General features: G+C 47.1%; 1 protein-coding gene across 5 annotated transcripts in view; it reads left to right on the plus strand.

Annotated features, from left to right (window-relative positions):
- The window catches only part of ZFAND6 (zinc finger AN1-type containing 6), a 47,885-nt gene that overhangs the window by 12,525 nt on the left and 19,096 nt on the right, over positions 1-16,264 (plus strand). For 2 of the 5 annotated variants that reach the window (XM_081114933.1, XM_081114932.1), the window contains exon 2: positions 12,502-12,661. The exons of the other annotated variants lie outside the window; for them this stretch is intronic. The gene's annotated coding sequence lies outside the window, so the exon portion shown is untranslated. The remainder of the gene's footprint in view (positions 1-12,501; positions 12,662-16,264) is intronic. 5 annotated transcript variants of the gene reach the window in all.

Raw genomic sequence — 16,264 nt, forward strand, 5'->3', positions numbered from 1 at the left:
CGTGCGCCTGCGTGGTTCCGAGATCTGCGTCTTAAATCCAGGACTTTTATTTGCACATGAGTCCCATAGCCATCCCTTCCTCCATGCCTGGACCTCAACAAGCTAAACCCACCTGCTCCTTTTGTCCTCCCCGCAGCTCTCTGGGACCCTTTCCCTCCCTTCTCCTGCACCCAGGTAGCCACAGCTTCCTGTCAAGTTTACGGCCACAGCATCGCTGGACTCCACGCGCTGCCTCCTCCATCTCGGCACAGGCCACGGTGGCTCCTCACTCGGTGACTTGCCTGCCTGTGGCTGATGGTTGCCTCCAGCTCTGGCCCTGGCCCCCACTCTGCACCGTGCGGCTCGTCGGCCTTTGAGCTTTCTTGCCTACCTGGGGTTCGAGGCCACACCAGCCAGTTCTGCGCCGGACATTCCCGCCTGCAGCCCCCAAACACTTTGAAAAAGTTCCGGGTGTCCATTCGTGTGACCAGTGAGGCCTTTCAGAAAGGCTGCCTGGTGGGCCCACGGCCGCCTTCGCTGACGGTGGCTCCACACTTGGAACTGAACTTGGCCGAAGCCCTTCCGTGCCTCCTGGGCCGGCCCTCTGCGTCGCCAGCCTTCCCCCCTCGGCTCCTCCTCACTAGGCCTTCCTTCTAGGGAGACTCGAACATTTGGCCTTCGTCTAAAAGTGCTTGAAGGAAAACATTTCTTTTAAAGCAGTTCTGACAATTTTTTGGAACATCCCAAACAAGATAGACACTTCAGAATGTGCAGAATAGCTCTCTCTATAAAAGCCCAGCGACCGGAACAGTGAAATGACCAGAACGACCAGTGGCTATGACGTGCACTGTGGCAGCCAACCAGCCTGATCTGGGCCCAGTCGCCCCCAATTGGCCCCCAACACCCCAGTGGGGGTGGGGCCGGCCCGCTAATTGCTCACAGCTCCTCTCCCCGCCCCCGCCCCCCCGGCCTGGCCCAATGGGCCCCCATTGGAGCAGGCCGGCTGGACCCCACCTGTGCACAAATTCATGCACCGGGCCTCTATGAAAAGATAAAAGAATGAGACACAGGGAACATAAAGGTAGTTACCATGTGTGGTAAGTTTTGAGTTTCAGAGCTGTTGAATTCCTCACATTTAATAAAAGCTGGAGGCCAGGCTGTAAGAGGAGGGCGAGGTCAGGTGTGACAGGCTTTGTCTGAGCGTGATACACTGCTGACCTCCTCAGGCAGCAGTGAGCCCGACCTGGGGCCTCCTTTGCCTCCAGGCGTATGAAGCGTCCGCCTGTGAGCACAGTCAGGCTGCTGGTCACTTCAGGTAGGAAAACCGGCCACACATTTTTCACATCAAATATCACGTCGTCAAAACCGTGAGATGCTGCCGCTAATCTCACCCAGAAAACAGGTGAGGCAAACTGAGAAATAGCTGATGTGGAATCACTTTTTTGTTTTTTAAATATAGTTTATTGATTTTTTACAGAGAGGAAGGGAGAGAGACAGAGAGTCAGAAACATCGATGAGAGAGGAACATCGACCAGCTGCCTCCTGCACATCTCCCACCGGGGATGTGCCCGCAACCCAGGTACATGCCCCCAACCGGAATCGAACCTGGGACCCTTCAGTCCGCAGGCCGACGCTCTATCCACTGAGCCAAATCGGCTTCGGCTGGAATCACTTTTTATTTCTAATACTATCTTTCTTTCCTCTTTATTTCTCTTCATTATCCCCCACTAGCATATTTTATGGCAAAAGCACCTCCAGTTGGCTTAAAAAACCATCCTTATTCATCTGTAGTTTTGAAAGCATCTTGGTAGTAAGAGAAAAATATCAAGTGGATAGAACTTTTGAAAATATAGATGAATGTTGTTTTCTTTGAAAGGGTTGAATTCTGTAGTCCAGAGTTGATGCAGTTATTAACTTTTAATAAAAATGCATGATTGCTCATTATAAAAGCAGAAGTTTTTGGGTTTGGGTTTGTTTTGTTTTTAACCGTTATGGTATTGTAGAGGCAGAAAATGCCATTCTCCTCAAATTTTTTAAAAATATTTTTTTATTGATTTTAGAGAGGAAGGGAGAAGGAACAAGAGATAGAAACATCAATGATGAGAGAGAATCATTGATCGGCTGCCTCCTGCATGGTCAGGGATCAAGCCCGGGAGTCGAATCATGACATCCTGGTTCATAGTTCGACACTCAACCACTGAGCCACCATGGCTGGGCTCAGATTTTTAATTTGGCATATATCACTACCCAGAATAATTGCTGATTTTAGAATAATAAAAATGCAAAGTGACAGTTCATTTAATTCGTTTTAAACATAATATTTAATAATAATAAAATAATATATCCTTTGAAAAGACTATTAATTAGCTTTCATAAACAGAATGCAAAATAATTTCTCTTAAATTTTTAGGCAGTTGCATAAAACATATAATGTTTCTTTTCTCAATGGATTTCAAATCTTGGTAGCTACTCCCTTTTTGTCCCCAAATATGAGTAGCGACTCTGTATATTAATACCTCCCTCATTTTAGTTGTCATCTCTAAATGCTGGAAAGGTAAAATCACTTGTTCCCTACCACCTGCTGTAGTTAGAACTGACCATGTTTTCTTACCTCGCGCCAACAAAAAGCACTTGCAAAAACTTTAAATAGTGGTTCTCCAGAGTTTATTATAAGAAACCATTGGTTTTTTGAGAGGTATTTTTTGAATTGCAGCTTTTGACCTAATTTTAATTGACCTCAGTTATTCTAAAGTTACCAACTTAGCAGTAATTTGAAACCATTTTTCTTTCAACTGTAAATACGTACTTACTAGAGGCCCAGCACACGAAATCGTGCGTGGGTAGGGTTCCTAGGCCCAGCCTGCGGTCAGGGCCATCTTCCGCCCGCTCGCCAGTCCCCAGTCCCACCACCGCCATCCACCCCGGTTTCCCATTCGCCATCCTGCCATCGGGGCCTGAAGGGGCGGGGGCGGGAGACGGGACCTAGAGGTGGTCAGTGCACCTCATAGCGACTGGTCGAGCGGTCGTTCTGGTCATTTCGCTGTCATGGCCGCTGGGCTTTTATTACATAGGGTTGTGTTCTGTACTAAAGCACTATTTTCCAGTAGGAAAAGGTGACTAAGGTAGTGGTTCTCGAACGTGAACCTGAAACTCCCTCGGGAACTGGGTGGAGCGTGCTAATCCTTGGGCTCGGGCTCCAGAAATGGAGTCAGTCGGTGTGGAGTGGGACACAGAGGTGTGCATAGTATTTCTGATGCTGTTAATCCGTGTGTTTGAGAAACACCGGTGTAAAGGTTATAGAGGGAAATCCATGGTTAGTGATCATTTCAGGAAAACTTGGCTTTTTCTACTTGCTTAGCTCCTGAAATTGTGACTCAGAGTCCCTTGGGTCTTTGGTTCTGGCTGACACGAAGCCAGCTCGGTGGGACTTTAGCCTCCGAGCCGTAAATATACTGAGGCCAGTGTTGGAGCCAGTTGGCCCTCACCCAGCGGATTAGGGCCAATCAATGAGGAGAACAATAGATAAATAGAGCACATTGTCGATGAAGTGGAAACAATTTCCCCCCCGAATGCTAAGTGCTTCAGAGAGTATGGTGCTTAGTAATTTATTCTGTGTTTTATAACGACACATAGAGATAGAAGAGAAGGGCCTTTTGGGAGTGGCTGGCGTGGGCCTGCCAGACAGTCCGTCAGGTACCACTGGCACAGGAGCCTGCAATTACCAAGGTGGTCACCAGGGTGGTCGGTCTCTACATAACGCCGGCGCCCGATCAGTGCAGGTTCCGGTGTGGACCCCTGAGTACTTTCAGAGCTGATGCGCTTCCTCTTTTCCTAATTAAGGGAGACTTGAAATTTGAAAATTTGTCAAATTACTAGTTTTCTTCAGTATTAGAAGTAATAAGAATACGCATGTAGGGTATTTTAATGGTGTGAAAAAGAGACTCCTTCAATTGTGCTTTATATATATACTAGAGGCCTGGTGCACGAAATTTGTGCACGGGTCGGGGGGGCGGGGGGAGTCCCTCAGCCCTGCCTGCACCCTCTCCAATCTGGGACCGCTGGTTCCTAACCACTTGCCTGCCGGCCTGATCACCCCTAAGTGCCTCTGCCTCGGCCCCTGCCACCGTGGCTTTGTCTGGAAGGAGGACCGGAAGATGTCCTGTCCATCCAGTCTAATTAGCATATTACCCTTTTATTAGTATAGATATAGATATAGATATGCTTTTAATAATGACCTATTGGTGCCATTAAATTCTCAAAGAGAATATAGTACAAATTAGAAAGTCTTAAAAGCAGACTTGTCATTGGGCATATCATGTTTAGATTGTCATAGATTAAATGACCGGAGGGAGGAAAGGAGTTCATTGACACTGGACTCGTACGCTCTACACTGTTCAAGCATCCCCTGATTGGCCCCACAGATTAAAGGGGGACACGTTTGTTCGTTAGATTTTTACTTGGGTGATTGGATTTCCTATAGGTGATATATTAGGGGTTCAGAGTTTCGTTTTGTTTTTAATGTTTTGTTGATTTTTAGAGAGAGAGGAAGGGACAAGGATAGAGAGAGAGAGAGAGAGAGAGGACCATCACCTGTCGCCCCCTGCTGGGGATGGAACCCGCAGCCCAGGCATGTTCACTGGTGGGCAGACAGGTGACCTCTTGGGTCCTGGGTCAATGCCCAACCCCCGAGCCACACCTGAGCCACACCAGCGGGACCAGCTTTTGTTTCTGTGATGTGGGTAAATGCAGGTCAAATGTGAATTCGTTATGTAAACGTTTGAGTGCCTAGAACTCTGTCAACATAGAGGACCTGCTCCATGCAGGGTTGTGCCAGGTACTGACTGGAAATGCAGTCTGAGCAAGACCGATGACTCCTGACATCCAGTGCTATCAAACTGCACGCCTAGCCTGGCCGGTGTGGCTCAGTGGATAGAGCATCGGCCTGTGGACTGAAGGGTCCCAGGTTCATTTCCGGCCAAGGGCACAGGCCCGAGTTGCGGGCTAGATCCCCATTGGAGGGCTGGCAGGAGGCAGCCGATCCATGATTCTCTCTCATCATTGATGTTTCTGGCTCTCCCTCTCCCTTCCTCTCTGAAATCAATAAAAGAAATATATATTTTTTAAAAAGAAAGCTATGCCAGAGTGTGTCTTACCATCTAATACCAGAAATGCCTTTCTTATAACAAAATAAAAACAAACAAAAAAACTGCACGCCTAACCTTGGCCAGGAAAGTGACATGCGTATCGATGTGCGCTTCGTTTCTAAGAAGTGATGTTTTTGTCCGTGGTTTTTTCTTTATACATTTATCTCACTTGTAACTGATAGTATTTTTTTTTTATTATTGCTTAAAGTATTACAAAGGGTATTACATATGTGTCCATTTTATCCCCCCGCCCTACCGATAGTATTTCTCTGCAAGATAACTGTTAACCAAGATGGATGCAAGAGAATTTTATAGGGGAAAAATGACTTAATGGTTGTTGGATACTTAAAAAAAAATCAACTGTGTATCCTTACTGAACATATTTATAATAAACTGAAATGGTATTAAAAACATATCAGTTGTTAAGAATTAAAAATGTTACTAGATGGGTAGTAGCTTTTGTGTTAACTTTGTGGTAAACAAGTAAACGTTTTTAATTATATATATTTTTTAAAATAGGTTTTTATTGATTTCAGAGGGGAAGGAAGAGGGAGAGAGATAGAAACATCAATGATGAGAGAGAATCATGGATCGGCTGCCTCCTGCACGCCCCCTACTGGGGATCAAGCCCACAACGCAGGCGTGTGCCCTGACAGGGAATCGAACCATGACCTCCTGGCTCATAGGTCGATGCTTACCACTGAGCAACACAAGCTGGGCTTAATTATATTTTTTGTAAAAATACTTTTGAGATCCAAACGTTCTACTAAGAAGTCTCTTGGCCTCAAATTACCCAGTTTACTATAAGTTAATCTTTAATTTTATACTTGAATACTGGTGACTAATCTTTTCAAGAGAAGTACCTTTTTAAAAAAATTAAGTTCTGCCGAAACCGGTTTGGCTCGGTGGATAGAGCGTCGGCCTGTGGACTGAGGGGTCCCAGGTTCGATTCCGGTCAAGGGCATGTACCTGGGTTGCGGGCACATCCCCAGTGGGAGATGTGCAGGAGGCAGCTGATCAATGTTTCTCTTTCATCGATGTTTCTAGCTCTCTATCTCTCTCCCGTCCTCTCTGTAGAAAATCAATAAAGTATATTTAAAAAAAAAAATAAATAAATAAATAAAGTTCTGTGAAAAATTGAGAACGCCTTAGGAATATGAATTATTTTGTAATGTAACTTTAATGATTGAGCTGCTCATGTCAATTTTATACTTTAAATCTAAAACTAGCAAATAACGTTTAGTAGAATTTGTCAGAATTATACACTCCTACACACACAACTTTAAAAATTGGCGATGAACACGTTCAAGCTCCAATTCATGCTTCATGTTTATTGTAAAATAATGATGTGTTCTTTAAAAAGCAGTCCAAGTTGACCTTGTTCAAGGTACCACATAGTTTTTTTATTTTAAATATGTATATATATATACATATATACATATATATTATAAATTCCAGAGAGGAAAGGAGAGGAGAGAGAGAGAGATAAACATTAGTGATGAGAGAATCGTTGATCGGCTGCCTCCTGCACGCCTTCTGTTAGGGATCGATCCTGCAACTGAGGTACGTTCCCTCGACCGGAATCAAACCCGGGACCCTTCAGTCCACAGGCCAACACTCTATCCACTGAGCCAGACCAACTAGGGCCGTGGTCGGCAAACTGCGACTCGCGAGCCACATGCGGCTCTTTGGCCCCTTGAGTGTGGCTCTTCCTAAGCCTTAGGAGGACCCTCATTAAGTTAATCACAATGTACCTACCTATATAGTTTAAGTTTAAAAAATTTGGCTCTCAAAAGAAATATCAGTTGTTGTACTGTTGACATTTGGCTCTGTTGACTAATGAGTTTGCTGACCACTGAGCTAGGGTGAAGGTACCTCATCATTTTCAAGGTGTTGACATGATCTAAGAAGTGAGTGTAGAGGGAAGGTAAGAAAGGAAAAAGTTTTGTTTCTCTGCTTAGAAATAATGAGAATAATTAGTTAGAAAATTATTTTAAGATATAAAATATTTACTTAGTGGAAAACTGATACCTGTTGAAACCTAAACTCGTTGGTCAGATGGATCCTCTTGGCATAACTCAGGCTTGTGATACTTATCTTCCATCCAGCACAGGATTACTCGAGTCATATTTTGAATCAAAATGGCCGTTTCCACTCCTTTGTCCTATTTTTATTGTTTAAATCAGCTTTATTGAGGTAAATTTGCATATAATAAAATTTACTTTTTTATTTTTTTTAAAATGTTTTTTATTGCTTTTTAGAGACAGAGGAAGCAAGAGGGATGGAGAGAGAGAACCATCAATTAGGGAGAAACATCGTCGATCAGCTGCCTCTTGCGCGTCCCCTACTGGGCATGTGCCCTTGACTGGGAATCGAACCAGGGACCTCTTGGTTCCTGGGTCAGTGCTCAGCCACGGAGCCACGCCAGCCGGGCAGAACTGACCACTTTTCAGTGTGCCGTCTTGGTTGTGACAAGCCCAGCACCGTGGCCACCAGGGAACATGGCCCTCACCCCAGAGTGTCCTTGTGTCCCTTGGGCGGACCCTGCACTCGCCCCGTCTGCTCTCTGTCATGGCTGCCTGTGGCATTTCCTATCAGAGAATCCCACAGTGTGGCCTCTGTCTGTCTTCACTCCCTTCGCGTAACAAGCTGGAGACACCCAGGCCCTCAGCCCCAGCAGCCGCTCTGTCGCTGTGGCTGAAGGAGAGCTCGGTGGGTGGATCGTTCACAGGTGGTGAATGCACCACCGTTCGGTGGGTATTGGGGATGTTCCTGGTTCTTGGCCCTTCAGGCCAGGCCCCTATGAAAAGTCCAGGACACGTCGTTGTGTGGATGTGTGTGCAGTACCTAGGGGCGGGGCCTTCGCTCTAATGTACATGGAAGGCTTTTCTTAAAGTTCAGTCTTTTTAAAAAATATTTTTATTCATTTCAAAGGCGAAGAGAGAGAGAGAAAGAGAGAAACATCAATGAGGAGAGAGAATCATGGATCGGCTGCCTCCTGCACGCCCCCTATTGGGGGTAGCGGGTGGAGATTGAGGCCGCAACCCGGGCACCTGCCCTTGGCCCAAATCCAACCCGGGACCCTTCAGTCTGCAGGCCGATGCTCTATCCACTGAGCCAAACTGGCTAGGGCGGCTTTTCTTCTTTAAAAAAAATAATATTTTTATTGATCCCAGAGAGGAAGGGGGAGGGAGAGAGAGAATCATGGATTGGCTGCCTCCTGCATGGGCCCCCGGGGACCGGGCTGGCAACCCGGGCATGTGCCCTGACAGAATCAAACTGTGACCTCCTGCTTCATAGGTGGACGCTCAACCCTGAGCCACCCCGGCCGGCAGGCTCTGCTTCTTAATAGAAAAGTCTTGCATGTTCTTTCGTTCAGATCCTCTCTCTGTTTTCCCCCCTTCATTTCACAGGTTTCTGCCCCTGGAAGGTGTGGGTGGACCCATTGGTGTGTGGGCCTCTGGGGGGAGACATTCCGATGCCTGTAGTGAATGGGAGCTTCCTCGGCCTCTTACTGGCGTCACCGAGTTTTGTCTTCCTGTTTTCCTGTGGGAGTGATCCCTCGTTCTGCCTTGCTCCCTGGCGGAACCAGAACGTAATTTGGAGTTTTTAGCAGGGGACACACTTCTGCTGTGTCCCCATGGAAGGCCAGCGTGTCTGGTTAGAGAAGTTGGTCTCTCTTCAGCGGCAGTGCGGTTTGCGGAAGCTGCGGACGTAACAAGGTTGGGAGGAGGTGGACGTGGACGTGACTCAGGTCCACAGAGTCCCACCCTGCACTGACCCCTCACGGGATGTTTGGAACAAGAGCACCGCTTCTTGTACTTCATTGCTGTTGGGTGTGTGGAGATTATAGGAATTCTGGCTCCCTTATTAGGTATGCAGAATCCTTAGAATGTCAGGTTCAGCCCTAGCCGGTGTGGCTCAGTGGATAGAGCGTCGGCCTGCGGACTGAAGGGTCCCGGGTTCGATTCCGGTCAAGGGCATGTACCTTGGTTGCGGGCACATCCCCAGTAGGGGGCGTGCAGGAGGCAGCTGATGGATGTTTCTCTCCCATCGATGTTTCTAACTATCCCTCTTCCTTCCTTGCTGTAAAAAATCAACAAAATATATTTTTAAAAAAAGAATGTCAGGTTCAAATGTTAATTTTTTTTCAGGTCTTATTTGGAAATAATTTCAGATTTATTTATATGCATTAATGATACAGATAATTCCCATATACCCGTTGGCAAGATACACCACTTATTAACTTTCTGCTCGGTTATCCTCTGTGATTATGTTACTCTTTTCTGAACTGTTCAAGAATAAGTTGTATGTGTCACGCCCTTTACCACGTAATACTTAGATGTGTGTTTTCCGAGACTAAGGGCATTCCCATAGTTCCGGGGAAATTTCAGTTATTGAATTAAGGACATTTAACACTGACATAATACAGTTCTCTAACACAGTTCTCAGTCCACGTTCAGATTTCTCTGGTTTTCCCAGCGATGTTCTTTATAGCTTTTCTTCTGGTCCAGGATCCAACCCAGAACCATTCATTGCACTTGGAGGTTAGGTCTCTGTTCTCATTTAACCGGAGCATTTCCTCAGCTTTTCGTTGTCTCATGACATTGGCATGTTGGAGAACGGCAAACCGTTTATTTCTAGAATCGCCTCAGCATGGGTTTGTCGGGCGTGTCCTTGTGATCGTGTTTAGGAAGCGCAGTTGGGGCCGAACTGCGGTGCTGGTGTGTGCTGCTCCGGGCACCACGTCAGGGGCACATGGCCGCCTGCCCCGTTACCGCGGCACTAATTTCGATCTCCACCGGAATCTGTGGTGTCTGCAGATTCGTCCACTTAAAAGTTACTGTTTTTCCTTTGGTGGTTTGTGGGGGATACTTTGAGACTCGGTCTGTACTAGTCCTCATGAAACTGTGGTCCACAAAGAACCGTAACATTCTTGCCCTGGCCGGTGTGGCTCAGTGGATAGAGCGTCCTGCAGACTCAAGGGTCCTGGGTTCGATTCTGGTCAAGGGCATGTACCTTGGTTGCAGGCACGTCCCAGTGGGGTGTGCAGGAGGCAGCTGATCGATGTTTCTCGCTCATCAGTGTTTTTAACTCTCTATCCCTCTCCCTTCCTCTCTGTAAAAAATCAGTAAAATATATTTTTTTAAAGAAAGAAAAAAAGAACGGTAACATTTTTTGGTAATTTTGCCTGAATCATTTCTTAAATGTTGTACGAAGAGCTTGCTTCTGTTTTTCAGCCCGAGATTGGCACAGTTATTTTCCAGTCATTGTGGGTAGCACAGCAGGCTCCTTTAAACTTGCAGTGAAAATCAGGTTTCATCAGTTCTCGGAGGCACAGATCCTGGGACAGTTACTTTAACTTGTGTGAAAATTATTCCATAAAATTACAACTTGTATGAGGTCTTGTATTATGTGTTTACATTTTATTTATTGATTTGAGAGAGACAGAGAGAGAGAAACCTTGATTTGTTGTTCCACTTATGTATGCATTCATTGTTTGATTCCTGTGTGTGCCCTGGGTGGGATTGAACCTGCAAACTTGGTGTATACGGACGATGCTCTAGCTAACTGAGGTGGCGGCGAGGGCCTGGAATTATAGGTGTAGTATAAGTAGATTATAAAGAAGCATTTGATTGTTTCAAATGAGCCCTGAAACCTTCAGTCATCTTATAGGGCATAGCAAAGGTGTAATAAATATTTCAGCATTAATGCCCTAACCGGTTTGGCTCAGTGGGTAGAGCGTCGGCCTATAGACTGAAGGGTCCCTGGTTCGATTCCGGTCAAGGGCATGTACCTTGGTTTCTGGCACATCCCCAGTAGGAGGTGTGCAGGAGGCAGCTGACTCAATGTTTCTAACTTTCTATCTCTCTCCCTTCCTCTCTGTAAAAAAATCAATAAAAATATATATTAAAAAAAAAAAAAGTCGCCGAAACCGGTTTGGCTCAGTGGATAGAGCATCGGCCTGCGGACTAAAGGGTCCCGGGTTCGATTCCGGTCAAGGGCATGTACCTGGGTTGCGGGCATAACCCCAGTGGGGGATGTGCAGGAGGCAGCTGATCGATGTTTCTCTCTCATCGATGTTTCTAACTCTCTATCTCTCTCCCTTCCTCTCTGTAAAAAATCAATAAAATATATTTTAAAAAAAATGTTAAAAAAAAAAGTCAGCATTAAATAATACTTGAAAATTTATGAAATTCTAGTGTTTGATTGCTATTTCTCATGGCATTTTTATTTTTTATTTTTTTATCCTTACCAGAGGATATTTTTCCATTGATTTTAGAGAGAAAGGAAGGGAGAGGGAAAGACAGAGAAACATCGATTGGTTGCCTCCTGCATGGGCCCTGACCAAGGCTAGGGCCGGGGAGGAGCCTGCAACCGAGGTACGTGCCCTTGACCGGGATGAGCCCAGGACCCTTTGATCTGCAGGCGGACGCTCTATCCACTGCGCCAAACTGGCGAGGGCGCTCACGGCATTTTTAAACCATGTTGCTAATATAAATAGTAAGTTTACTATGTTTGTGAAATCCTAAAGTTTTCCCTAAAATTTACTGTAGAAATTGAGGCCAATCTATATCTATAAAAGCTTAAGGGACCAACCGACCGGTCGCTATGATACGCACTGACCACCAAGGGGCAGACGCTCAACGCAGGAGTTGCCCCCTGGTGATCAGTGCGCTCCCACGGCCAATATCCTGTGGCCCCGATCACCAGCCAGGCCGAGGGACCCCACCCGGGCACGAATTCATGCACCGGGCTCCAGTATTGTATATGTAAGGGAAAGGTCGTTACCTGGGTGTTCTGGGATGTTTTGAGTGAATGCGGTTTTATTTTTCAGACAAGCCTTGTAACATTGATCAGCCTGTAGCAATAATGGTGCCATAGACACTTGGATCTGGGGGATGTGCCAGAACCTTCAGAGCAAATGTCAGAAATGTGGCCGCTGCCCCTGTCACAGCAGGACCCAGAATCTCATCCTCCCCAAGCGGGAGGGTCCCAGGGGTAGTGTGGGGACCCTGAGGTCCCCGCATCGCTGTAATAGTTATTCTTTCCTTGTTTATGCTGAATAAATTAGCCAAGCCTTACGGGACAAAAACAACAACCTAGCTGGCTTGCTTTGCTTACAAATGATTGAAAAAAGTAACCCTTGCTCCCCTGGCTCATGGCCAGGCAAAAAAAATATGGTCAAGTTACTTGTTGCAAGATTATACATTGGTGTGAAATACCAAATGAAATTATCTTTTTTCTGAATTGTGCCTCTCCCACCCTTTCTTATCTAACTGTGATAGTGAAAGCGCCCCTTAAACTTTTAGGCAATGACAATGTGCATGGTCGATTTTAACTGTCTCAACTCTGTTTCCTGTTGACTGTGTTACAGGAATGAATCTGAAGTCTGCTGCAGGAAAGCACTGAAGCTTTAACATGTTTTCTTGCATAAAACTCAAACTTTAAGTAGCTGCTTATGAGCTTAGGGAAGGCAGGACGCTAATGTCTGTCTCAAGACACAGGACAGCTGTTTGCTCATCATCCTCAACTGTGTGAGTAGCCTTCAGCCCGAACCCTCTGTAATTGGGCGTAGCAACGACCACTTTTTAATCTAACTGCTCCAAGGTGCCTCACGTCAGCATGATGAGAGATTTTCTTAGGATCTTTTTTTTTTCTTTTTTCATTTTGGTGGGTAGGATCCTGAGGGTGGAATGGGGTGGTAGATTTTATTTATGAAGTATTTTTGAGAATAACACTTAATAGCTAAGTATCGTTAGTTTTTGTGTCTTTTTTCCAGAATTATGTTAAGTGGTGGAACCCACATTACGAATCTCACTGTGAAGCAAAAGATGATCATTCTTTAGATTGCTGTTTATTTCTCAGTTGATTTCAGCCTTTTAAAATTCGTATTTGGGCCAAACAACCACAAAAATAATTTTGGGAATATGATGTTAGGTATTAATGTAGGAAATTGCTCTTGGGGGTAAATTAAGTTATAATTAACTAGAAGCCCTGTGCCCGGAATTCGTGCATGGGGAGGGGGGTTCCCTCAGCCCGGCCTGCACCCTCTCCAATCCAGGACCCCTCGGGGCTGTCTGACATCCCTCTTGCAATCCAGGAGCGCTGGCTCCTAACTGCTTGCCTGCCTGCCTGCCTGATCGCCCCTAACCACCTCTGCCTGTCAGCCTGATCACCCCTAACTGCTCCTCTGCCAGCCTGATCACCCCTAACTTGCCTCTGCCTGCCGGCCTGACCGCCCCTAAGCACCCCTACCTGCTGGCCTGATCACTCCCTAACTGCTCCCCCCTGCCTGCCTGGTCACCCCTAACTGCCTCTGCCTCGGTCCCTGCCACCATGGCTTTGTCCGGAAGGACGTCCGGAAGATGTCTGGTCTAATTAGCATATTACCCTTTTGTTAGTATAGATAATTTTTTTAAAAATAGCTCTATTTGATCAGAGAGCATATACTTCAAAGTAAAGGAATTCTTGTTCCCTAAATGCAATTGGAAATCTTGTAAACTTACCAACTTTGGTTTTTAAAAGTGTGTTGATAATAGAAATGCCCATTGAAGAAGAAAAATCCTTTCTTTTTTTCATACTAAAAGTTAACATCTTAAGACTCAGTTTGGGGGGGCGGGGGTCTAATTTTTTTCCGCCTTTTCCTGTTTCGTTTTGGTTCTTCGTAGATTTAGGAGCGGGACTCAGAGAGAGGCTCTTAGTGGGATGTTTTTTCCCTTTGGAGGAAGGCATGGTTGTCCAGATGCGCGTATGGATAAAGGTTTATGAAATCTTACCAACTATTTAGGGAGGTGTGGACTGGAAGGAATGTTGTCTGCATTCAGGTCAATTAGCTTTTGCTGTCACATCACCAATGTGTTGGCTGAAGAAAAATCAGAGCTGCCCGTCTCTAGGATGGGGACTGAGCAGGCACGTAGAGAGCGTAGGGAGATCGGCCCTGACCGGGGGCCTTCTTAGGCAGTCGTCAGAGGTTCGTGGCAGAAATGACGGAGGCGTGCAGTCCCCTCAGAAACGGGAGCTCGAGATGTCGGTGTGCCCAGTATTTTCCCTTCCCGATTGGTCAGCAGACACCGCAGTGTGCCGTCTCCAGGGTTCCCAGTTGCTGATCTTTCAGCAGCTCTGAAGGGGAAACACTGTCATCTCCTTGGTTAGTGCTGGCAGGTCTCACTTCAGTGCAGTTTTAAGGTCTAAAGTGAGGTTTCACTCTCCGGTTACTGGTGCTTCCTGTGTACGGCCCAGTTTCATGGGTGCTGTCCTGTGTACTGGGATGGTCTGGCCCCGTGGCCGGCAAACTGCGGCTCGAGAGCCACAGGTGGCTCTCTGGCCCCTTGAGAGTGGCTCTTCCACAAAATACCACGTGTGGGCGCGCACGGACAGTGCGGTTGAAACTTCGTGGCGCATGCGCAGAAGTCCGTATTTTGTGGAAGAGCCACACTCAAGGGGCCAAAGAGCCGGATGTGGCTCGCGAGCCGCAGTTTGCCGACCACTGGTCTAGCCTCCTCTCTTTTTAAGTTCGTGTCAAAAATAAGGTGAAGGAGGCCTTGAGAATATAGGCCTGAAGCTGGTTTTTAAGCTGAGATGAGGCAGAAGGAACACACGGGGGAATCATATTAAGGATTTGGGGGAAATGGGGCAACGGTGACTCGGTGCCCTGCTTCCCTGTGTGAGTTCTGTCGCCATCGCTGCTTCTGGGATTGGAGGGAGCTGTCTTTCCCGCTCAGGTGCTGGCGAAGCGCTTTCTGCTCTGGAAGCTTCTGTGGGGGACAGGAGGGGGGGTGCCTTCACCCGGGTCTCCCGGAACGCTGGGTATCACTTCCTGCCTCGTTATCAGAGCTCCTCCGCCTGGGATGCTCCTGCCAGAAGCTGAAAGGAGCTGCCTTCAGCGCTGATAAGCTCTCCCCGTGTGTGTGGAAATAGTGCAGCTGCCCAGGCCGCGTGGCTCGGTGGCGGGGCATCGACCTCTGAACCAGGGGTCACAGTTCGATTCCCGGTCAGGGCACAGGCCCTGGTCGCGGGCTCGATCCCCAGTGTGGGGGCGAGCCGGGGGCAGCGATCCGTGATTCTCTCTCATTGATGTTTCTCTCTCTCCCTCTCCCTTCCTCCCTGAAATAATAAACATAGATATTTATAAAAGAAAATAAAGTGAAACGTGGTGTGTGAAAACACCAAAAGCAACGCTTCTGCTGGAGGCAGATATTTCCTACCCGATCCTCTATCTCAGTGTTTTCTCCATTCCTGCTCTCTCCTCGTAAAAGAGCCGTTTTGGGCTGTGAGAATTCTGTGACACTCGGTTCAGTGGCCGTAAGTGTGGCTGGGTGGCACCCAGCAGCCGCGCTCTGTTCGCGGTTACCTGTCGCTGCCTCTGCACGACCATTGGCCTGAGCAGGTGGGAGGTGGCGGCGCTGGTCGCCCTGACGGAGCAGTCGGTGCTCGGCCCTGTCCCCGTGCCTCGCTGCCCCGCGTGGCCCCTGGGTCCGCAGCAGTTCCGCAGCGAAGGACAGTAACTCCTCTGCCCACCATGTGTTTGCTGTCCCTCTTCCCAAGGCAGTATGTCCTCACTAAAAAAAAAAAAAAAGATTAATCAGCCCTGGCCGGTGTGGTTCAGTGGATAGAGCATCGGCCTGCGGACTGAAAGGTCCCGGGTTCAATTCCAGTCAAGGGCACAGGCCCGGGTTTTGGGCTCGCTCCCCAGTGGGGGGTGTGCAGGAGGCAGCTGATCCATGATTCTCTCTCATCGTTGATGTTTCTATCTCCCTCTCCCTTCCTCTCTGATTAAAAATATAATTTTAAAAAAAGATGAATCAGCTCCTGGAATACCTGGCAATAATCATTTTGGGCATTTTTCATATACACCCCGTGAAGATGCTGCTTAGCATTTTGTGTTTTTGTGGCTGATAAGGAAGATTCATGGTTTTGGAATTAGATGCGCTATCTGAGCAGATACATGCAAATCAGACATTCCTGTCCCTGAACTGATTCTGGAGAGCGGAAGCGTGTGTCATGGACTTCTCTGATGCCCCCAGGAGGGCAGTGGGCACCACAGTAAGTACAGTACGGCGCCCTGAGCTCAGAGCTGTGGCAGAGGCTATAAAACAGGCATCGCATTTTGCCATGTCTTTCCTGATAATATTCTAAGG

The sequence above is a fragment of the Myotis nattereri genome (assembly GCF_964212035.1).
Source record: "Myotis nattereri genome assembly, chromosome: 21".
Classification (NCBI taxonomy): domain Eukaryota; kingdom Metazoa; phylum Chordata; class Mammalia; order Chiroptera; family Vespertilionidae; genus Myotis; species Myotis nattereri.